Here is a 25,595-nt window from a genome sequence, read left to right as displayed (position 1 = left end):
ATTTGACTCACACCATCAAAGAGGCTTATCTCCACCTACTGACCTTGTTTAAAGAGACTTATATCTGAGCCAAAGGTACACAAGGCATCCTAATATACAGTAAATATATATCTAAATATATGCTGCATCTAAATATAATTCTATAATCTGGCTATAGTAATTTTATTAGAAGCTTTAAATATAGTCTTTAAAATTAATTTTTTTCTAAGAACTATTTGACCAATAAATTCAACTAGTCATATGAAGGCAGCATGGTAGAGTGGGTTAAAAATACGGACTTTTGGGCTTCCCTGGCGGCGCAGTGGTTAAGAATCCTCCTGCTAATGCAGGGGACACGGGTTCCAGCCCTGGTCTGGGAAGATCCCCCATGCTGTGGAACAACTAAGCCCGTGTGCCACAACTACTGAAGCCCGTGCACCTAGAGCCCATACTCTGCAACAAGAGAAGCCACCGCAACAAGAAGCCCAATCACCGCAAGGAAGAGGAGCCCCTGCTCACCTCAACTAGAGAAAGCCCACGTGCAGCAATGAAGACCCAACACAGCCAAAAATAAATAAATTAAATAAATAAATTTATTAAAAAACACAGACTTTTGCATTTATATATATGGGTTTAAAACTCTGCTTTATGATTTAGTGCCTGGATGAACTTCAGAAAATTTCTTAATCATGTGCTTCAGTTTCCTCATTTGTAAAATAGACATAATAATAGTACTTATCTCATGGAAAAATGTGAAATTTATGTGAGTTAATACTTATAAAGCACTTGGAACTGTACCTGAGGCATATTAGTGATGATGTGGTTGTTGTTATTATGATTACCATCATCATCATCTTTCTCTCCTATACCCAGTCCTGTTCTGACTTATCTTTTCTGTTAGTGGTATGAAAAAAGCACTCAAAATACAAAATCATTTTTTATTTCATTTTTTACTCTCAATCAAGTAATTGCCTATTGTTGGTTTTTCCTCTTTGAAATCTCCATTGGTATATAATTTATATTTCCATTATCATCAATGTAGTTCAGAACCTTATTGTTTTTCACTAATATCATTACATGAGCCTCTTAATTGAACTTCTGCCTACCTTTCTTCACTCAGCATTTTTTAAGTGTCTTCTCTAAACTTTCTAATACAAATTACTTGCCACTGTCAAAGTAATTATTCCAGAGTGTATCTGTAATCATAAGAAAATCCTGTTTAAAGCAAAAACAGTTTCTTATTAGACACAGAATAAAATAATAAATAACTTGGAAAGCATGAAAGTCCCCCCCAGGAGCTTACCTCAGTGTCATTTCTAGATTTGCTTAAATAAAGTATGCTTAAAATAGAACCCAAGTGGTCTATTTTAAAAAATTTTAGGCTATTATGTATGTCTGTATATGTGCATTTTCTGTTTTGATAGAGAGGGGGACTGTGGTTTTAAATATTGTCAAAGGGCTCAGCAAATACATACATACATTTCTGTCTATATCTCCATCCAGAAAGACAGAGGCAAAAATGGCAAAATATTAACAATTAATGAATTGGCATACTAATATTATTTTTATAATTATATGCTTTCCTTCTGAAAATTTTCATAAAAATCAAAGGAAATGGAGAGCAAATGGACAAAATGAATTTCTAAATATTATTAAATTACAGTTATATTTATTTCTTATTTAGGGTTTTAAATGGCAGAAAAATAATCCCTTCACTCTTAATAATCTTTTTACCATAAAATAAATTAAATTGGTCTGCTTGTGACCATGGTGGAGTAACTGGTACCAGAAATGCCCTTCTGATGCAACTATAAAGCTAGGCAAAAAATGAGTCAACTGTTTTTAGACATTAGCAAATAGGCAGCAAAAACTGTATTCTTGAGGAGACAGCTGGATGCTAGACTCTACTCTCTCATCGGAGGCACATTCTAGACCAGAGTACATGAAGATAAAATAAGAGCAGGGTATGGTAGTATTTTGAGATGAGGAGGCAGAGATGGATGTTACAGACTGTTAAAATGGTTGGAACTTGTGGGACAGTGTACTGTAGAGAAGGGAACTCTGAAGCAGAAAACCCCATATGCTGTGTGAGGTACACTGCAATTTTTTTGGCAGAAGTTTGGAATATATAAGCACAGAATTGGCAAGGCTTAGCACAGAGCAGTTACTACAAAGCTGAGAGGTAAGTGGAGACACACAAATTTGCACAATGTTGAGAAATGTTGCATTTCTCACCAAGCCACTGTAGAGTGATCTTATTGTGTATTCCAGGTGTTTAGCTGAGATTCCAGAAAGACCATACTTTAAGAGAAAGAAAATAAATTAAAAAAGAAAAGAAACCTGGAAAGATTGAAAGAATCTACCAGAAATATAACTGGTTACTCAAAAATAATTCAGTATCCTTTAAAGGGAGGTCATATAATCCAGGCTCCACCCAATGTGTCACACAATGTCCAGCATGTAGTTACAAATTATTATACATGTAAAGAAGCAGGAAAAGACCCTTAATCAAGATCCCAGTATGGCCTGCCTGTTAGAATTGGCATACAAAGACTTTAAACATCCATTAATGAGGTAACGTATAGGGAATGAGAGCAGAGAAATGGAACTGTTAAAAAGAACAGAAGTTCTAGAGTGAAATGTTACATTATCTGAAATTTTTTAAAAATCAATTGATGAGCTTAACCAAATATTTGAGACTATATAGAGAAAAAAATTTGTGAACTTAGACACAGATTAACATAAATTATGGCACTGAAGAACAGAAAAAAAAATGTGAACAGCACCTTAATAACCCATAGAACAATATCAGGCATTCTTACATATGCACAATTAGAGTTCCAGAAAGAGAGCAGATATTATGGGGCAGGAAAAAAAAAAAAAAACTAGAACAAAATGATGCCTTTAAATTTCCCAAAGGTGGTGAAAAATATAATATCACAGATCCAAGAAGTATAATACCGAGTTAAAAAAATACAAAGAAAATCACAACAGTGTACGTTATAGTTATATTGTTATAAACCACAAAGAGAAAAAAATTTTAAATCAGAAAAAAAAATTACACAAATGGGAATATGATTTATTCACTAGCTAATTTCTCATCAGAAATGATGAAGCTCAAAAGACCATACAATGACATCGTCAAAGTACTGAAACAAAAAAACACTGTCATGATAGATTCCATATTCCATAAATTTATCCTTCAAAATTGAGAATAAAATAAATATATTTTCAGAAAAATTAAATGTGAGGAAATTTGTTACCAACTGACCTGTACGATAAGAAATGATTAAGGAAGTTCTTCAGTCTAAAGGTAAATGATAACAAATAAAAAACAGATTTTCAAGAAAAATGAAAAGCATCAGAAAGTTTACTCTGTGAACAATATTTTTTTAAAAAAGCACAAAATGACCTTTACTTTTTATCTCTTATTTCTGTAAGAGACAAAGAATAAATTATATTAATGTATTCATAAAATAGGTAGAAATAAAATATATGACTCCATTAGAAAAAAAGGAAAGGCTGAAAATGAAATTATACTGTTGTGTACCTATTACATGAAGTCATAATGGTCAATCTAAATAGAATAAACCTATTAAAATAAAAAAACAAAGAGCAAAAGCTAAAAGTTAATTTAAAAAATTTGAAAATGAAAAATGATGAAAAACAAAAGAATTCACAGATAAGTTGAAAGCAAAGGGCTGGATAAAAAAATACTATAGGACAGCTAATATGTATTATATTATAGTTAAAGTAGACATAGGGAGTGTTATCAAAGTTAAAGATGGACAATTCATATGATAAAAAGGGAAGTTCTGATAGTTTTATGGATGTTTGTCCCTAACATTAGAATGCCAATGTACATGAAACATAAATTAACAGCACTGAAAGGAGAATAAATTCATAACAGTAGTTGATTTAAACAGAGCTCTCTCAGTAACTGACAAAACAAGTAGACAAAAGATCAGTAAGGAATTTCTGTTTCCCTTCAGTTCCCCATTGCTTAAAAAAGATTCATTTGTTTTTCTCTTGCCTTCTCTTCCTCTCTTTTTTCTTCTCTTGAGATACCAGTGCTAGCAACATCTGTGGAGGAGTACTATAAAGTTGGCTGTTGGAAATGGCAGGACTGACAGGGCCTGGCGGAAGATGGCAGTCAAGGCTGACAAGACCAGCAAAGTTAGCAAAGCCCGTTTAGGTGTTCTGAGGCCAAGGAGGGGATTGGTAGTTTTGTGTGACTGCATATATTGTGTATATGGGTATGTGTCTGTAACCAAGTCAGAAAATATAACGAGGATAATGGGAACCATATTTTTTTACTTTCAGAGAAGATACCAATAAGGAAAATACAAGAATAAATGAACACTGTAGTGTTGGCTTAGAATTGGAGCTATAAATGAGAAATATTGTTTTTACTATACATATAAATGTATAGATATAAATATACATACATACATATATTTTCTAATTCTCTCTGTTGAGAGGACCTAATAGCAAGGAGCACAACTAGTACTTAGATTTTAGTTTCTATATACCATTCTCCACTAAATGGAAACTGAGATACCAGGAGAAATAGCTGATCCCAGACTGGGACAGGAAGAGAAAACAGGCTTGGGATATCTTGCTGTGCCCCAAAATAAGGAAGTACTCAGTGTTTATTCTATGAAATCATTGCTTACTTCAAAGTTGTAAAGATCTTCTCCTTTGTTTTCTTTTAGAAGCTTAACAGCTTTAGGTTTTATTCACAGATCTAATACATAAATTAATTTTGGTGAAACCTGTGAGGTGGAAGTCAAGGAGTTGTTTTTGTTTTGGATATCCAAATTGATATCCACTTGTTTCAGCAGATTTTTTTCTTGAAAAATTGTCATTTCATCATAAAGTCACCTCAGTTCCTTTGGGCTCTGTTCTGTTCCATGGATATATTTGTTTATTCTTATGCCAATAGGCTACTCTTATTATTACTGCAACTTTAGATTAGGTACTATAACTTCACCACATTTTATTCTTTTGTTTTCAAAGAAAAAGATTCCTGTCCAGAATCCAGTAACATTTTATTTTATTTTATTTGCATTTCATTATGATATCTTTTAGTTTCCTTCAGTAGGAAACATTTTCTCACATGATTCTTTTCTTGTGTAACCGTGAAATCCTTAAAGACCACAGACTAATTATTTTGTAGAATACCCTTCAATTCGATTTTGTCTAATATTTCTTCATGATTGTGTTGGGAATATTCACTTTTAGCAGGAATGCTACAGGAAGTACGTTGTGTTCTTCAGTGTATATCATCTTTGGAGCATCAAATATCAACGTGTCCTATTATTACTGGTGATACTAGATCACTTGATTAAGGTGTAATCTACCAGATTTCTCCATTGTAAAGTTATAATATTTTCATTTTTAGTAAATGTCTTTTGTGGAGTGATATTTTGAGAATATGTAAAAATCCTATCCCTCAGTAAACATTCTTTCTTTTTATTAACATCCATTGACATTTTTTATTTCAATAAATTATTAGTCTCATGGTGACTAAATGATGATTTTTCTAATTCCCTCCTACATTTTTTAGTTAGTGTTTTACTGTAAGAAGGAAATTTCTCATCTCCCCGATTTAATTATTTATTTATATCAGTATGGATTTCAGGATTCCTATTTTTTTAAATAAACTATCATTTATTCCTCTCATAGCTTTATTGTACAATTTACCCCAGATTTGGTCAGTGGGAGCCCTTCCAAAAATGTTACTATATTGTTTGAACCTCTTTTCTTGTGTATTGCTGATGGCATGGTGAAATGGTACAACTACTTTGGAAATTGGCAATTTCAATACTACCTGTTCATCTAAGAGATATCAATGCATACACCCACAAAAAGACTTGTACAAGATTGTTCATATTAACTTTGTTAATAAAAGTAGCAAAATAATGACATACGCTACAACAGACAAAATTCAAAAAAACAGTATATTGAGAAAAGCCAACCACAAAAATGCAAAGTCTGATTCCATGTAAATTTATATTTAGAAGAAGCAACCAACTGTGGTCATGTAAATTAGATTAGAGGTTGTCTGATGTATGTGTGGGTGGGAGGGGTGGAGACTAACCATAAAGAAGAATATGGGAACTTCCTGGGAAGTTAGAAATATTTTATATCTTGATTGCTGTGGTGCTTACAAGATTTTTTCAGATCTCCTTGAACTTAAAAAAAGTGTATCTAAACCTAAATATGGGTATCTTATTGCATAAAAATTAGAACTCAATAAAATTGATAAAATTGAAAAAACTTGAAAATATACTGGTAATATAATATATAAAATATACTATAAAATATCACTTTATTTCTGGTAAAAGTGGGACTATTTTAAATCTTTAAGTTCTAGTTTGATTATTGTTGTGAAAGAGGTTGTTTGTTAATTGAACCAATGTGTTTAAATGAATCATCTACTACTATGATTAGTAGCTAATTTCTCTTAAAGGAGACATAATTTGGTCTTGAAAAAATTACCTTTTTTTTCTTATAGCTGAATGTAGATATTCATTCTACCTTTGGTTATTTAACATTAACTGAGCACAAAATAGTTCTGAGCACTTTCCTGGGAGCTGGGAATAAAATAATAAAGCTGAATATGTTTGCTGTCTTATGAAACTCACACTCCAGTGATTGAAGAGAGATAATATTTAAGTAATAACAGAAATATGTGCAACATTTCACCATAATAAGAACTGTGACAGAGTGGTAAATGGTGCCAATGGTAACAAAATTTGACCCAACCAGGATGGAAAAAGTTTATGAGGATCTCAAATTTGAGCTGAGACCTTAAAGATATAAGAATTAACCAAGAATTAAAGGGAGAAAATAGCATTCCACACAGAGGGACCTATAAGAGATGATAGTGGGGGTGACCATGATTTATATGAGTGAATTAAACACAGGTTGTAAAGAGGAAAGCATAAACGGGATGTGGTGCCAGGGAAATTTGGAGAGGTAAATAGGGACTAACTAGTGATGGTTTTAGAGGTCACATTAAGGGTTTTCTCTTTATATTAAGAGATACAGCGAAAGAAATATTCAACCATTTTCAACAAAGATCCAAAGAATGTGTTTCACATGAAAATATCTGTATTTTAGCAAATCACAGACACTGCCTTGAGAACTATTTGGAAGAGAATATGTGAATAAACATAAAATGTTTAGTAATCTACTTGAGTAACCTAATTGAGAAGTGATGTAAGATAGACTAAAGTAGTGGTGGTGGAGATAGAGCAAATGGAGGAATTGCACACATTTTTCAGGAGGCATTCAACAATACTTGGTAATGGATTAGATGTTTGGATTTAATTGTGTGAGTGTAGAGGTATGTATGTTGGGCTCAGGTAAGGGAAATTGAAGGTATAACTCCCTGACTCCAATAGTTTCATCATATGGATGACAAATCCATTTAATGACCTGAAGGTCATTGAAGATGGCCAGTAACTTTTCTTTTTTGTGTATTTTGGTATGCTGGACTAGGAAAAAATAATGTCTTATATTGATATTGAGTTGGCTTTGATATATATAATTCACAGTGTCAATTAAAGAGCTGAATATTGATGTTTGGAACTCTGTGTAACATCCCAGGATGGAGAGAGAAATATGACTTATCTGGGTATGGATGATAATTGAAACCATATGAGAGATGATTTCTCCTAGGAAAAGTGTGGATAACTAAATACAAATTTTTTTTTAATTCATGAAATAAAAATTTAACATCTACATTGAGGGAATGAGTTAACTGGGTGGCTTAGAAAAGTAGCCAGTGCAGAAGAGTTCCCTTTTCTCCACACCCTCTCCAGCATTTATTGTTTGTAAGTTTTTTGATCATGGCCATTCTGACTGGTGTGAGGTGATACCTCATTGTAGTTTTAATTTACATTTCTCTGATAATTAGTGATGTTGAACTTCTTTTCATGTACTTTTTAGCCATCTGTATGTCACCTTTGGAGAAATGTCTATTTAGACCTTTCACCCATTTATTGATTGAGTTTTTTTTTTTTTTTTTTTTTTTTTTTGATATTGAGCTGCATGAGCTGTTTGTATATTTTGGAGATTAATCCTTTGTCGGTTGCTTCATTTGCAAATATTTTCTCCCATTCTGAGGGTTGTCTTTTCATTTTGTTTATGGTTTCCTTTGTTGTGCAAATGCTTTTAAGTTTAATTAGGTCCCATGTGTTTATTTTTGGTTTTATTTTCATTATTCTAGGAGGTGGATCAAAAAAGATCTTGCAGCGATTTATGTCAAAAAATGTTCTGCCTACGTTTTCCTCTAAGAGTTTTATAGTGTCCAGCCTTCATTTAGGTCTTTAATCCATTTTGAGTTTATTTTTGTGTATGGTGTTAAGGAGTGTTCTAATTTCATTTGTTAACACTATACTGTTGGTGAGAATGTAAATTGGTACAGCCACTATGGAGAACAATATGGAGGTTCCTTAAAAAACTAAAAATAGAGCTACCATATGATTCAGCAATCCCATTCCTGGACATATAGCAAGAGAAAAACATAATTCAAAAAGATACATGCACCACAATGTTCATTGTAGCACTATTTACAATAGCTGGGACATGGAAACAAACTAAATGTCCATCAACAGAGGAATGGATAGAGAAGATGTGGTATATATATACACAATGGAATATTACTCAGCCATAAAAAAGAATGAAATAATTCCATTTGCAGCAACATGGATGGACCTAGAGATTATCATACTGAGTGAAGTTAAGTCAGACAGAGAAAGACAAATGTAATATGATATCACTTATATGTGGAATCTAAAAAAAGGGTACAAATGAACTTATCTACAAAACAGAAATAAAGTGACAGATGTAGAAAATATACTTATGATTACCAGGGGGCGAGGGAGGGATAAATTGGGAGATTAGGATTGACATATACATACTACTGTACTATATATAAAATTGATTAGTTAATAAGGACTTACTGTATAGCACAGGGAATTCTACTCAATACTCTGTAATGGCCTATATGGGAAAGGAATCTAAAAATGAGTGGATATATATATACAATGGATCCACTTTGCTGTACACCTGAAACTAACACAGCATTGTAAATCAACTATACTCCAATAATAATTAAAAAGAAAAGTAGCCAGGAGAGTAAGGAGCAACACCAAAAAATCGTGGGTCAAAGAAGCCAAAAGAATTCTCCCAGCTCTGCTTCCCCTTTTGGTCAGAAACATGACCACTATCAGCTTCTGAGTTTCACTTTTCAGGGATTGAATAACTTCCTTTAGTTCTAGTTAAAAACAAAAAAAATGTAGTGGCCTTTTAGATACAAGCTCAACACTGCCTTACTGTGGTTATATAAGTTAATCCAGTATTCTTCCAATAAATTCCCATTACCTCCTAAGATGCTTTGAATTGGGCTTCTGTCATTTCAATAATATAATTCTGAATAATATATTTGTAATTTTGTGTGGTATTGCTGTTGTTAAAATCACGTTCAGTTTGTGAAATCTCAAAACAGCATAGTCTTAAGCTAAATACCTCAGTCAACAATTACTTTCTTTAGAAATGAATTTACCAGCTAAAAAAAAATAGTGGCAGAAATATTTTACTATTTACAGTGAATACCTTACCAGTGTTTGTTCTTAATGCTAGTTTACTATTTCAAAAGTAATACCATATGTATGAGACATTTATTAACAGCTGTGAGGAAGAAAATGGATGTAAGCTTAGATGCCACATTTAAAATATATAATTTAAAAATGACACGTCTTTCAAAAACCTCGTACATATTCTATATAAATGCATGAGAATTCATAGGAATAAATATTATTTATAATGATAATTATAATTTTTATAATTTTTCTTATTAACTGTGCATATTTAGAGAAAAGCTGTGTTGGAATGAAGACATGAATATAAAGAAAAAAATATGTCTAATGTCTTTTAAAATGTGTAAGAAGAATTACTCAAGGAAGTGAAAAGTAATCAAGGGCTTGAATAATTAAAATAGAATCAATTTAAGAAAATGACAAAAATAATAGGTTATAAACCTTAGATAGTGAATTTAACAGAGCACTGCCTTCATTTTGTGGAGGTATAAAAATGTATGCACTGAGATTAGGAACCAAGAGGGCAGAGTAGAAGGACGTGTTCTCACTCCCTCTTGTGAGAACACCAGAATCACAACTAGCTGCTGGTCAATCACCGACACGAAGACACTGGACCTCACCAAAAAAGATACCCCACATCCAAAGACAAAGTAGAAGCCACAATGAGACGATAGGAGGGGTACATTCACAGTAAAATCAAATCATATAACTGGTGGGTGGGTGACTCACAGATTAGAGAACACTTATACCACAGGAGTCCACCCACTGGAGTGAAGGTTCTGAACCCCATGTCATGTTTCCCAACCTGGGGGTCCGGCAATGGGAGGAGGAATTCCTACAGAATCAGACTTTGAAGTCTAGTGGGATTTGACTGCAGGACTTTGACAGGACTGGGGGAAACAGAGACTCCACTCTTGGAGGGCACAAACAAAGTAGTGTGTGTTTTGGGACCCAGGGGAAGGAGCAGTAACCCCATAAGAGACTGAACCAGACCTACCTGCTAGTGTTGAAGGGTCTCCTGCAGAGGTGGGGGGTGGCTGTGGCTCATGTGAGGACAAGGACACTGGCAGCAGAAGTTCTGCAAAATACTCCTTGGCGTGAGCCCTCTCAGAGTCTGCCATTAGCCCCACAAAAGAGCCCAGGTAGGCTCCAGTGGTGGGTTGCCTAAGGCCAAATAACCAACAGGGAGGGAACCCATCCCCACCCATCAGCAGTCAAGCAGATTACAGTTTTACTGAGCTCTGCCCACCAGAGCAAAGGTCAGCTCTATCCACCACCAGTCCCTCCCATCAGGAAACTTGCACAAGCCTCTTAGAAAGCCTCATCCACCAGAGGGCAGACAGCAGAAGCAAGAAGTACTACAATCCTGCAGGCTGTGGAACATAAACCACATTCACAGAAAGATAGACAAGGTGAAAAGGCAGAGGGCTATGTACCAGATGAAGGAACAAGATAAAACCCCAGAGAAACAACTAAATGAAGTGGAGATAGGCAACTTTCCAGAAAAAGAATAATGATAGTGAAGATGATCCAGGACCTCGGAAAAAGAATGGAGGCAAAGGTCGAGAAGATGCAAGAAATGTTTAACAAAGACCAAGGAGAATTAAAGAACAAACAAACAGAGATGAACAATACAATAACTGAAATGAAAACTACACTAGAAGGAATCAATAGCAGAATAACTGAGGCAGAAGAACGGATAAGTGACCTGGAAGACAGAATGGTGGAATTCACTGCTGCAGAACAGAATAAAGAAAAAAGAATGAAAAGAAATGAAAACAGCCTAAGAAACCTCTGGGACAACATTAAACGCAACAACACTTGCATTATAAGGGTCCCAGAAGGAGAAGAGAGAGAGAAAGGACCAGAGAAAATATTTGAAGAGATTATAGTCGAACACTTCCCTAACATGGAAAAGGAAATAGCCACTCAAGTCCAGGAAGTGCAGAGAGTCCCATATCGGATAAACCCAAGAGAAACACACCGAGACACATAGTAACCAAATTGGCAAAAATTAAAGACAAAAATTATCGAAAGCAGCAAGGGAAAAACAACAAATAACATACAAGGGAACTCCCATAAGGTTGAGAGCTGATTTCTCAGCAGAAACTCTACAAGCCAGAAGGGAGTGGCATGATATATTTAAGTGATGAAAGGGAAGAAACTACAACCAAGGTTACTCTATCCAGCAAGGATCTCATTCAGATTCGATGGAGAAATCAAAAACTTTACAGACAAGCAAAAGCTAAGAGAATTCAGAACCAGCAAACCAGCTCTACAACAAACGCTAAAGGAACTTCTCTAAGTGGGAAACACAAGAGAAGAAAAGCGCCTACAAAAACAAACCCAAAACAATTAAGAAAATGGTCATAGGAACATACATATCAATAATTACCTTAAACGTGAATGGATTAAATGCTCAAACCAAAAGACACAGGCTTGCTGAATGGATACAAAAACAAGACCCATCTATATGCTGTCTACAAGAGACCCACTTCAGATCTAGGGACACATACAGACAGAAAGTGAGGGATGGAAAAAAGATATTCCATGCAAATGGAAATCAAAGGAAAGCTGGAGTAGCAATACACATATCAGATAAAATAGACATTAAAATAAAGACTGTTACAAGAGACAAGGCAGGACACTACATAATGATCAAGGAATCAATCCAAGAAGAAGATATAACAATTATAAATATATATGCACCCAACATAGGAGCACCTCAATACATAAGGCAACTGCTAACAGCTATAAAAGAGGAAATCGACAGTAACACAATAATAGTGGGGGACTTTAACACCTCACTTACACCAATGGACAGATCATCCAAAATAAAAATAAATAAGGAAACAGAAGCTTTAAATGACACAATAGACCAGATAGATTTAGTTGATATTTATAGGACATTCCATCCAAAAACAGCAGATTACACTTTCTTCTCAAGTGCACATGGAACATTCTCCAGGATAGATCACATCTTGGGTCACAAATCAATCCACAGTAAATTTAAGACAATTGAAATCATATCAAGCATCTTTTCTGACCACAATGCTATGAGATTAGAAATGAATTACAGGCAAAAAAACGTAAAAAACACAAACACATGGAGGCTAAACAATACGTTACTAAATAACCAAGAGATCACTGAAGAACTCAAAGAGGAAATAAAAATACCTGAAGACAAATGACAAAACATGACGATCCAAAACCTATGGGATGCCACAAAAGGAGTTCTAAGAGGCAAGTTTATAGCTATACAAGCTTACCTCAAGAAACAAGAAACATCTTAAATAAACAATCTAACCTTACACCTAAAGGAACTAGAGAAAGAAGAACAAAGAAAACCCAAAGTTAGCAGAAGGAAAGAAATCATAAAGATCAGAGCAGAAATAAATGAAATAGAAACAAAGAAAACAGTAGCAAAGATCAATACAACTAAAAGCTGGTTCTTTGAGAAGATAAACAAAATTGATAAACCATTAGCCAGACTCATCAAGAAAAAGAGGGAGAGGACTCAAATCAATAAAATTAGAAATGAAAAAGGAGAAGTTACAACAGACACTGCAGAAATACAAAGCATCCTAAGAGACTACTACAAGCAACTCTATGCCAATAAAATGGACAACCTGGAAGAAATGGACAAATTCTTAGTAACGTATAACTTTCCAAGACTGAACCAGGAAGAAATAGAAAATATGAACAGACCAATCACAAGTAATGAAATTGAAACTGTGATTAAAAATCTTGTGGCAAACAAAAGTCCAGGACCAGATGGCTTCACAGATGAATTCTATCAAACATTTAGAGAAGAGCTAACACCAATCCTTCTCAAACTCTTCCAAAAAAGTTTGGAGGAAAGAACACTCCCAAACTCCTTCTATGAGGCCACCATCACCCTGATACCAAAACCAGACAAAGATACTACAAAAAAAGAAAATTACACACCAATATCACTGATGAATATAGATACAAAAATCCTCAAACAAAATACTAGCAAACAGAATCCAACAACACATTAAAAGGATCGTACACCATGATCAACTGGAGTTTATCCCAGGATGCAAGGATTCTTCAGTATACGTAAATCAATCAATGTGATAAACCATATTAAGAAATTGAAGAATAAAAACCATATGATCATCTCAATAGATGCAGAAAAAGCTTTTGACAAAATTCAACACCCATTTATGATAAAAATTCTCCAGAAAGTGGACATAGAGAGAACCTACCTCAACATAATAAAGGCCATATATGACAAACCCACAGCAAACATCATTCTCAATGGTGAAAAACTGAAACCATTTCCTCTAAGATCACGAAAAAGACAAGGATGTCCACTCTCACCACTATTATTCAACACAGTTTTGGAAGTCCTACCCATGGCAATCTGAGAAGAAAAAGAAATAAAAGGAATACAAATTGGAAAAGAAGAAGTAAAGCTGTCACTGTTTGCAGATGACATGATACTATACATAGAGAATCCTAAAGATGCCACCAGAAAACTACTAGAGCTAATCAATGAATTTGGTAAAGTAGCAAGATACAAAATTAATGCACAGAAATCTCTTGCATTCCTATACACTAATGATGAAAAATCTGAAAGAGAAATTAAGGAAACACTCCCATTTACCATTGCAACAAAAAGAATAAAATACCTAGGAATAAACCTACCTAGGGAGACAAAAGACCTGTATGCCGAAAACTATAAGACACTGATGAAAGAAATTAAAGATGATAACCAACAGATGGAGAGATATACCATGTTCTTGGATTGGAAGACTCAATATTGTGAAAATGACTATGCTACCCAAAGCAATCTACAGATTCAATGCAATCCCTATCAAATTACCAATGGCAATTTTTACGGAACTAGAACAAAATAGTTTTAAATTTGTATGGAGACACAATAGACCCTGAATAGCCAAAGCGGTCTTGAGGGAAAAAAACGGAACTGGAGGAGTCAGGCTCCCTGACTTCAGACTATACTACAAAACTATAGTAATCAAGACAATATGGTACTGGCACAAAAACAGAAACATAGATCTATGGAACAAGATAGAAAGCCCAGAGGTAAACCCACGCACCTATGGTCAACTAATCTATGACAAAGGAGTCAACGATATACAATGGAGAAAAGACAGTCTCTTCAATAAGTGGTGCTGGGAAAACTGAACAGCTCCATGTAAAAGAATGAAATTAGAACACTCCCTAACACCATACACAAAATAGACTCCAAATGGATTAGAGACCTCAATGTAAGACCGGACACTATAAAACTCTTAGAAGAAAACATAGGAAGAACACACTTTGACATAAATCAGCAAGATCTTTTTTGATCCACCTCCTAGAGTAATGGAAATAAAAACAAAAATAAACAAAGGGGACCTAATGAAACGTAAAAGCTTTTGCATAGCAAAGGAAACCATAAACAAGACAAAAAGACAACCCTCAGAATGGGAGAAAATATTTGCACACCAATCAACAGACAAAGGATTAATCTCCAAAATATATAAATAGCTCATGCAGCTCAATATTAAAAAAACAAACAACCCAATCCAAAAATGGGCAGAAGACCTAAATAGACATTTCTCCAAAGAAGACATACAGATGGCCAAGAAGCACATGCAAAGCTGCTCAACATCACTAATTATTAGAGAAATGCAAATCAAAACTACAATGAGGTATCCCCCCACACCAGTTAGAATGGGCATCATCAGAAAATCTACAAACAACAAATGGTGGAGAGGGTGTGGAGAAAAGAGAACCCTCTTGCACTGTTGGTGGGAATGTAAATTGATACAGCCACTATGGAGAACAATATGGAGGTTCCTTAAAAACTAAAAATAGAATTGCCATATGATGCAGCAATCCCACTAGTGGGCATATACACAGAGAAAACCATAATTCAAAAAGACACATGTACCCCAATATTCATTGCAGCACTCTTTACAATAGCCAGGTCATGGAAGCAACCTAAATGCCCATCGACAGACGAATGGATAAAGAAGTTGTGGTACATATATACAATGGAATATTACTCAGCCATAAAAAGGAATGAAATTGGGTCATTTGTTGAGATGTGGATGGATCTAGAGACTGTCATACACAGTGAAGTAAGTCAGAAAGAGAACAACAAATATCGTATATTAACGCATGTATGTGGAACCTAGAAAAATGGTACAGATGAACCGGTTTGCAGGGCAGAAATAGAGACACAGATGTAGAGAACAAACGTATGGACACCATGGGAGGAAAATGGCGGGTGGTGGGGGTGGTGGTGTGATGAATTGAGCGATTGGGATTGACATGTATACACTAATGTGTATAAAATTGATGACTAATAAGGACCTGCTGTATAAAAAAATAAATAAAATTCAAAAAAAAGAAAAAGATATTTGTGTCATTGGCAAAAACTTTGATTTTTCCTTTACAGTGTTTGTACTTGTGTACTTTTTTCCCTCTTTTCATATTGCATTTGTTAGAATGCCCAGGAAAAACCCAAAATTTATTGGTGATAGCAAATATTCTCATCTTATTCTGGATATGAATAGGAATGCCTCCATTGTGTCACCACAAAGTAAAATGATAGATGATCATTTGAAATACATTATTCTTTATTATGTCAAGCAATGTTTTTCTTCTATTACTAGTTCAATAAAATGTTTTAAAATTTTTAAAAAAATGTATGCACTGAAATAATCCTTTGGTAAATCATTTTTTCCCCCCTCACTCTCTGAATGAATTGAAATCTGGAAGCCATAGAAAGAATACTGAAACTATTAATCTGTCTTTAAAATGTTTACTTACAGTTATTTCTGTAGATGGATTCAGTGGCATTCTATTATCTTTGCCACATGTTATTTTATCTATTGGATTTCTTCATAAAAAGGAAAACATTACAAATTTTATAGCTCCTTCAGGTCTAATTTAAGTTATTTAAAAAAAATCTCTCTACACCATCAATACTAACAGTCAATAATATCCTTCCTAATATAGTTAGAGGATCAAGTGGGATTAATAAAAAATATAGATGCCTTGAGTATTAAGAAAACTTGATAGTAATGCACTATCTGTTTATTTACTTATTCTTCTTATCCTGACATGCTGAAAGTCTGATAAAGCAAAGTAGATTTTCCACATAATTACATTATAAAATTGGTGATAGCGTTTGAGTAGGCAGAGCAAATTTCAAGAAATGTCACCTGATACATCTGATAAAACATTCCAGCAAGTTTAAGGGAAAGGTTGTGGATATTTAGAAGTCAAGAGTTTGTAGGATGTTTCATGAAGTTCTACTTTGTTAAATTACTGAAATAATTTGAATAAGAATTGTTGCAAAATTAACACACCCTCACCATGGTTTAGACCTAAATATTTGTTTTTTAATGATATATTTTAGTATGTATTTAATCAAATGCTTTACACGAAATACAAGTTAATAACTGGTTACACCAAAGTCAACTTCTATTTGTTTACAAATAGTGGTGATTCCTCATTTCACTCACTTCGTTTTGTCATTCTTTTCTAATTCTCACTTTCAAACTTGCTTCCTTTCTCTGTCACACCTGCAAACAAAGTACAAACAAACATATGTACTCCAACTTGCCTACTGTTGTGATTTTTATGAGCTGGTATCATTAGTATGTAGAGCAGAAAAGTGAATTCAAAATTCTATGCTATTGTGTTTCTTAAATATTTTGTAACATGTGAAACTCTTTTTTGAGTTGAAATAGAAGCTGCCAGTGAAGTATGGGTGGGACTCCAAGATCCCTGTCCTCTGAGCTGGTGCCCTCTACCTCTTGACAAACAGAATACTCTTAAGAAAGTTTTAAGGAGAGCATTTCAAAACAAAGAGTTCTAGTAGTGAGTTGTTTCAACACCGGAGTTGTGTTACTACTGTTTCAAAGCAATGTCGATCAATATAGAGCATATGTACACTTACCAGGAGCCTACCACACTTACAGGCTTCACATGTGCTTTACCTGACTGCTTAACCACCACAATACAGGGACTTTTAAAACAAACCTAGTTTGTTGGAATAATTCTGCTTCTACAAACATACGGATAACTAAAAATATAATTTGCTGGAAATATACCATGTGTGAAAGTATTGCATTTTACTTGTAAGGGGGAAGGATCCCATAGAAATGTGATCAGTTTCTTAAAATAGTATGTTCATTCACATATTTCAAATGGAAGTCTTCTACATTCTTCCAGCAATGAGTCTGATATGTTTAAGAGAAAGAGGGGGAAAAAAGACTTTTCATAATGCTAATTTTATAGCCATGTCAATTTACTTAGAGGTCTTTTCTGTATCAAAAATGTTTACAGCAAATTGGGAAGCACATCTCACTTTTAAGAAAATTTAATAGTAAAACATTTGACCACAGAACAGGTGAAGAAGGGGATTATTGTATTGGAAAGTGTGATTTTTTAAAACAAAATAATTGTTTTAGGGTTCTTTAAATAGCAAATTTACCTACGACTTTTATAAAGTATTTAATATAGGAGAGATTTTGTGTACAACTTTTAGATAGAAAAGGTAAAAATGTGGTTTAAGTGATTGCTATTAAATTAAGCTCTTTAAGATTAGTGTTCTTAGTAACCTTAAGTAGCTTCCGTATCCCACATCTTGTCTTCTCATTTAATCACTTAAAAAAATAAGATACCTTGTTTTCCTCTATATTAAATCATAATCAAATAATTATGATTTTTCATAAAAATCAAATTATGAAAATATAAAGAAATAATTTAAAGGGAAGTAAATAAGAATATATAATCTGAAGCTTTACCTTTCCAGGTTGCATATATCAACATCCTCATCCATAAATTTGATGTAAGTGCTTCTTTGTTTACAGACATGTTTCCTTAAAGAATCCAATGAACTGACACTTTTCAAAGAATTCCTGCTGACTCTGACATGCTGCCTCACATAGATTATAATTTACTTAATTACTAGTTTTATCTGTTTCAAAGATAGAGGTGAGATTAATTACCTGCATATTTCATTCAATCATTCACACCTACCAATTGCTGGACGTTGCTTTTAGTGCTGTGGTGCGAGAAACCAACAGATAAATAATCTGCCCTCAAGGAGCTTACATTCTGTCAGGCCCTTATTATTCCACAGTAACCAATTTCCTTGCTACCTTGTTTTGGTGTAAACAGAGTTCTTCCTGGAGATTTTCTCACAAATGAAAACATTGCAGGAATGTTACAGAAAGCAATGCTTGCCTTAGTGATTTATAGAGAGCAGCATGGTACCAACATCAATCAACTGCTGAGAATTTTAGACTTCTGAAGTATAGTTGTTCATGTAATCTCACTTCGGGGTTCCTGGAAAGTTTGGGAAAGCATAGTTTGTTTTGCTTTTGGTCAAGTTTCCTTTTCTGATCAAGAGACTGCTAGCTGTATCCCCCTCTGTAGCCTCTGTTACACCTGAAAGAAGGCATTTAATGAAACTATTGAAATATTTTGCTTTTTCCTACACTGTTTATAAATATTTATCTTGCTAAGTTTCTAGGTTTCTTTGTCTTCTGGACTTAAAATTTGGAGCACTTCTTAATGGTAGTATTGCATATTGTGGGACTCCATCACTGCGTTGAGCACCCATTATGGTATGTAATCCTGTGATTGAATCTGTTTGATGTGTACAAGGAAGGTCAACAAAAATGAAAGGTTATAAGATAGAGTCATTGTATTTTGTTAAACATCTTTCCAATAAAAATATAACTTTTACCTTAAAAAAAGGAGCTTACATTCTGGTAGGGACAGAAAGAAATGGTATACATAGGTAGTAGGTAAATAATTCATTTTGTCAGAAAGTAATGAGTTACTTAGGAAAGTGAAACAACAATCAGGGTAGAGAGTGAGGGTTAAGACTGGAGGTTACAATGTTAGATAAGAGGACCAGTGTAGAGTCTCCTGAAAAAGTATTATTGCAACAAAGACTTGAAAGAGGAAGGGAATAGTTGAGTAAATATCTGTGGGTGGGAGGAAGAGGATGAGGGGATGTGTATCTGGTTATTCAAGAAACAGTAAGTAGGTTTGGTCAGCAATGGTTAGAGTAGTAGTGGATTATGTTACAGAGGTAAAGGAGTCTAATTGGATAGTTTTTATTTTGAGAAAAATGAATTGCTAAGGAACGTTTTGATTCAAGAGTGCTTTAATACAATTTTAATTTATAAAGTAGTGTTTTGGTTGCTATGTTGACATAAATCAGGTACACCAGTTAGGAGACTATTGCAGTATTCCAGGAGAGAGATAATGGGAACTTGCACAAGGGTTGTAATAGTGAAAATCATGAGAAATTGTTAGAATGTAGATACATATTGACAATATAGCCAACAAGAACTGCTCATAGATTGGATATAGAGAGTGAGAAAAAGAAGAGAGAAGGACACGTTTATTCTTTGAGCCTGAAAAACCAGAATAATGAGACTGTCATGAACTCTGATGAAGGTCGTCCAGGTAGAGCAGGACTGGGGAAGGGAGAACAGGTCTAGTACATTTCTATGTTGGTGTCAGTACTATTCTTATATGCTAGAATAGGGTTAAATATTGTAACTGAAGAGATATGTTTGGAAGTGAACACAGTAAAACTGGAATTCATAGTTATAATATCCATATTTTATTAATTTGCCATTAAGAGACTATTTTCATAAAATTGCGACAAACATTTTGATGTATATATTTAAATTTGAAAGATGAAATTCAGAAATCACAAGATAGAAAGCATACAATATTGATATTTATATAAGAACTTTCACTCTGAAAAGTTATTCTAGCTTAATAATAACCCCATATTTATATAATACCTTTTATATATAAATGAATATGATTACATTATATTATTGAAATTGATAATTTGTTTCCTTGAAAGATTGTGATTTTAGGAACAAAATAAAAAGACCAATTTATCTTAGTCTGAATTAGTGACAAACAAAAAAATGTACATAGGGTGTCAGTGTTTGAAGGCACTTTAGCAATACTTTAGAATCACTTTCTCACCACTTTTTGAATAACATATGCTAATTTTCAAACTTAATGGGATGTGTTGTTTTCATTAAATTAGGATATTGATTCATATTAAAAATACCTATTGAGGGACTTCCCTCGTGGCGCAGTGGTTGAGAATCTGCCTGACAATTCAGGGACACGGGTTCGAGCCCTGGTCTGGGATGATCCCACATGCCGCAGAGCAACTAGGCCCATGAACCACAACTACTGAGCCTGCGCGTCTGGAGCCTGTGCTCCTCAACAAGAGAGGCCGCGATAGTGAGAGGCCCGCACACCGCAATGAAGAGCGGACCCCGCTTGCCACAACTAGAGAAAGCCCACGCACAGAAACGAAAACCCAACACAGCCAAAAATAAATATAAAAATTAAAACAAACAAACAAAAAGCTAAGTGGACAAGGATGGCGATTAAAAAAAAAAAAACCTATTGATAAATTCTATCAGAGTTGAGATAGAATATAGAACACTTCTTGGAACAATATATGCTCAATAAATGGTGCTCAATTGCTGTTTTATTGATATTATTACTTGAATCAGTGTTCATGTTTAATATTAACATTGTTCTATTCCCAATGGCTTTTAACTATTAAATATTAAGTGTGTTCAATATTAACAACATTAAGAATGCCACCAAAATTTGAGCATATATCAGATACCTAGCACTTTGTCAAATCCTTCATATATAGCAATTTTTGTAATCCACAAAACAAATATATGACCTAGTAATTTATTAGCACTTTATAAATGTAGATACTGAAGCCTAGACATGTTAGGTAATTTGTGCAAAACTGAATAGCAAAATTTTTTTAAAACAGTATGGATTGAAATCCAAGGCTCATGCTCCTTCCACTGCCATGTTATCTTTTACACTTATTTTTAGCACAATTTTTAACATTTTTTTACATACACATTATTTACATACACAACCTAAAGGATTTATTGTGTAATTCATATTATTGCTTTAGTATTTACATCTTATCTACACACACACACACACACACACACACACACACACACACAATGTAAAGCTCCTTGAGGATATTGTATCTTTTAAATGGATTATACTCCCATTGTTTGTCTAAGAGTCCTAGGCATAATGTTCACATTAAATAAATATTCATTCACTTTAAATGGAAAAAAGAAGGCTATTCTTAAAAACACACAAGTAGCAAGGTAAACCTTTCAATTACACACACATGTAAATATATACACCCATATACATGTGTATATATGCACATATGTATTGTGTATACACATATATATAATACATGTGTACATATATTTGTATGTATTGATTTTAAAGTATTAATATTTAAGATTCTGAGTGAACTGGAAGAGTTATATGACTGTTGGAACTGGGTCAAGAGAATGACTCTTTAACAAGTTTAAATTAGTTGTTTACAAACAACATGTTTCAGTCAAAAATAAGTTTGGGACATTTTAGTCTATACATTATGCACTCTCTTCTGACTGTTGCATAAAGAATATAGAATACTACAAGTTAAAATGTGTACTCTATGGGTTTTTGTTTGTTTGTTTTAATATTTATTTATTTATCTTTGGCTGCATTGGGTCTTTGTTACTGTGCACGGGCTTTCTCCATTTGCAGCGAGCGGGGGCTACTCTTTGTTGTGGGGGCTACTCTGCGTTGCGGTGGCTTCTCTTGTTGCGGAGCATGGGCTCCAGGCGCATGGGCTTCAGTAGTTGTGGCACGTGGGCTCAGTAGCTGCGTCTCGTGGGCTCTAGAGCACAGGCTCAGTAGTTGTGGTGCATGGGCTTAGTTGCTCCACAGCATGTGGGATCTTCCCGGACCAGGGATCAAACCCGTGTCCCCTGCATTGGCAGGTGGATTCTTAACCACTGTGCCACCAGGGAAGCCCTGTGCTCTATGTTTAATCTTTTTTTCTTCTAGTTAATTTATCTCATATTAAACACAATCAGATCTGTTCCTAAGGTGATGAAGAAGAAACAAAGAGTAACACTTATTTCTTCTGATCATCGGCATTATTATAGAGCTAAAATAGAACACCCAGGATGAATTGTAAGCATGAGTTACACAGAATGGCATATAGAACATGATTTCTGTGTGTTCACATAGTAGTAGCACTCTCCTCTCCACTTCTAGTTGTTGGCAAGTACCAGGGAAACTGTTTATTACTGTGTGAAATTAGCAATACTTCTAATGATGATAGTCAATGTAGTAAAAGTTAGTTTTATGTAAACATGTTCCAGTTAATGTTTGTCAACAGAAGTCACAAGGGAGCCAATTCTAAGCCAGCAATGAAAATCTGAAGATTCTGTAGTCCCACAATAAATTCTTTATAATTTAAAGTTTAAAGAGAAGAGAAAATATGAGTATTCCTTATATTTAGATGTCCAGAATCTCTTTTCCACTGTTTCTTTCCTTTTTAATAATTTGATTACTAATGATCATCAGATTTGTGGTAGCAGTTTTCTGATATGGTACAGACTAGGGATGGCTCTGAATATGATTTAAATTCAATTTCAACATGGATTCACTTAAGAATTGTTAGATGTATTTATACTATCAAGGTAGAACACATCTTACCAGTAATCATAATGTAGTATTTTTAGGATAATTTAGAATAATAGTTTATATTCTTTGGACAACTCATTCACAATATTACTATAGATAGAAATTGAATATTTGTACTCTGATAATTCTCAGCCCATTTTCCTATGAAACTATTTTTTGAAATATAATGTTTTCTTATTAGATATACCTAAAAGCAAATAGAATGCTTTTATACCTAAGTCCCTCTATGGGCTATATAGAGCTAATTTTTATGCAGAGACCTGATAAGCAGTTATTATGAAAAATTTACTAACTATCGATAGGTCTTCATGGTTAGTCCTGGAATGGGTCTGGAGATTAAAATACATATAGGAAATGAAAAAAACTACTAGGTGTTTCAGTGTTTTTTCTTGCCATCTTTGGAGGTACAGATAAAAAGAAGGCCTCAATGTTTATTAACAAGTTAATATAATTTTGACATAGATTTTAAAAATTTTTTGAATATCTCTACTTTAACATTTTTGTGTGATTATTAAAGACTTCCCAATGAAGTATTTTATTCCCAGGTTAGGACAATATGTTAGAGAACAATGACTCTACAAAACTAACAAGAAATTTTTAAAAAGTAAAACAATAAAGCGGAAACATTTAATCCAAATACCATGGTTCGGGCAAAGATCATTAGAAACTTTCTCTCAGATAGAGAAAGATGCCACCTCATTTAAGTACTTGTAGTTATCCTCATTTCAAAGGCTTATATTAATTTCTTGACTTTCTAGAACACTTATTCTTTGCTTAGGTAGGAAAGACTATACAAAGTTATAGATTCTATTTGTTTTATGACTCTTTTTCATTCAGATATATAGAGTATAACAGACAATAAAATAGCAAAGATGGAGTTTTCTAAGTATTTTTTATAGTATTTAATGGCTAATGTGTAGAGAAAATGCTTTCTTCCTAATTTGCTCTCTCTAGAGATAGCCATAGTTAGAACCATTATTTGAATGCTGAGTATGCTTAATTTTGTAGTGCAACTAAATTTGAGAAGGTTGTACAGTAGATTATATATCAGATGCTTCTTTATGTGTTTGATGGTATCGGATGTGTACTATCTTAGTTTATTCTGTGTGGTCTCAGGTGGATAGCTTCCCAAACTTTTGGCAATTAAAATAAAAAGATTTCATATGAATGTATTTATGAAATTATTTCTAATAGTCTTTCAGTTATAAAATAGGCTTTTTTGGGATGTACTGAGTCTCTACTATTATAGATATTCAAACATAAACTTTGGTTAGGATTTTTTTAGAAAAGAAATAACAGTATAAAGATCACATGAGTAATTAGATTTCCTTTATTTTAATTTTTTTATTTTTAATTTTTTAATTTATTTTTATTGAAGTAAAGTTGACTTACAATTTTGTGTTAGTTTCAGGTATACATCAGTTATACATAAATATATATCTATTTTTTTCAGATTCTTTTCCCTTATAGATTATTGCAAAATTACAAAATATTGAGTACAGTTCCCTGTGCTATACAGTAGGTCATCGTTGGTTATCTTAGAATAGATTTCCGTTAAAATCGGTCCCAACACTTAGTTTAGTTTTTTTTTTTTTTCACTGACTGGTTGAATAAAATTATTTGAGTGAAATTCAATTTTCCCTAGTAAGAATGACAATCAAACTTTACAAATCCTTATTTTTATTATTCCAAATAATTAAAAATTTTTGCTGTGATAAATCATTTTCACATTTTATCTACCTGTTTCATCAGTTCAGTGAAGGAGAATAACTCTACTTTATGATATCAAATTCATCTTTTCATACTTTGTAGCCATAATAGCATTGTATGGTCAACACCAAAGTTCTATTTTTTAAAAAAAAATTTTACTTCCATATGTTAAACAGAATTTGAAGACCAAGGGGTTTGTACTTAAGCTAGTTCACAGGAATTCTTCTTCTGTGTTCCTGATTTAATTTAATCGTTTTCTTTCAATGACCATGAAGAGCCATGTTAAATGACGTGTTATTAAAGTGAAGTGCTCTGGTATTTAGAATCCACGATGTGGGTATGGGGAGTGTTACTTGTACAGAGTAAGGACGTGGACTATGACATTTAAATGTAGTGCTCTTTTCTTGTAAAGTCAGTGATAAAAACCTAGAGAAATCTTCCCAAAGTGGTCCAAAAAATCAATTTATAAGCTAAGTAGCACAATTTTTTTTGATTGCACTTGCAGGGAGAATGCGAATTTCAAAGCAAGCATAATTTTCCAAGACATGTTAATGGATTGTCCCCTTTTGCCCAATATGATAGATGTGTTGTAATAATCAGCTAAAAAGTAAAGGGTTAAGAAAACAAAAACACTTATAATCATTTTTTATAAGAACAAGTTTAATATGCATAGGATACAATTTTGCAAATAAAAAACATTTATACTAAGGATTATTT

Source organism: Balaenoptera musculus, chromosome 5 (genome assembly GCF_009873245.2).
Source record: "Balaenoptera musculus isolate JJ_BM4_2016_0621 chromosome 5, mBalMus1.pri.v3, whole genome shotgun sequence".
Classification (NCBI taxonomy): domain Eukaryota; kingdom Metazoa; phylum Chordata; class Mammalia; order Artiodactyla; family Balaenopteridae; genus Balaenoptera; species Balaenoptera musculus.
Note: the sequence above shows the minus strand (reverse complement) of the source record.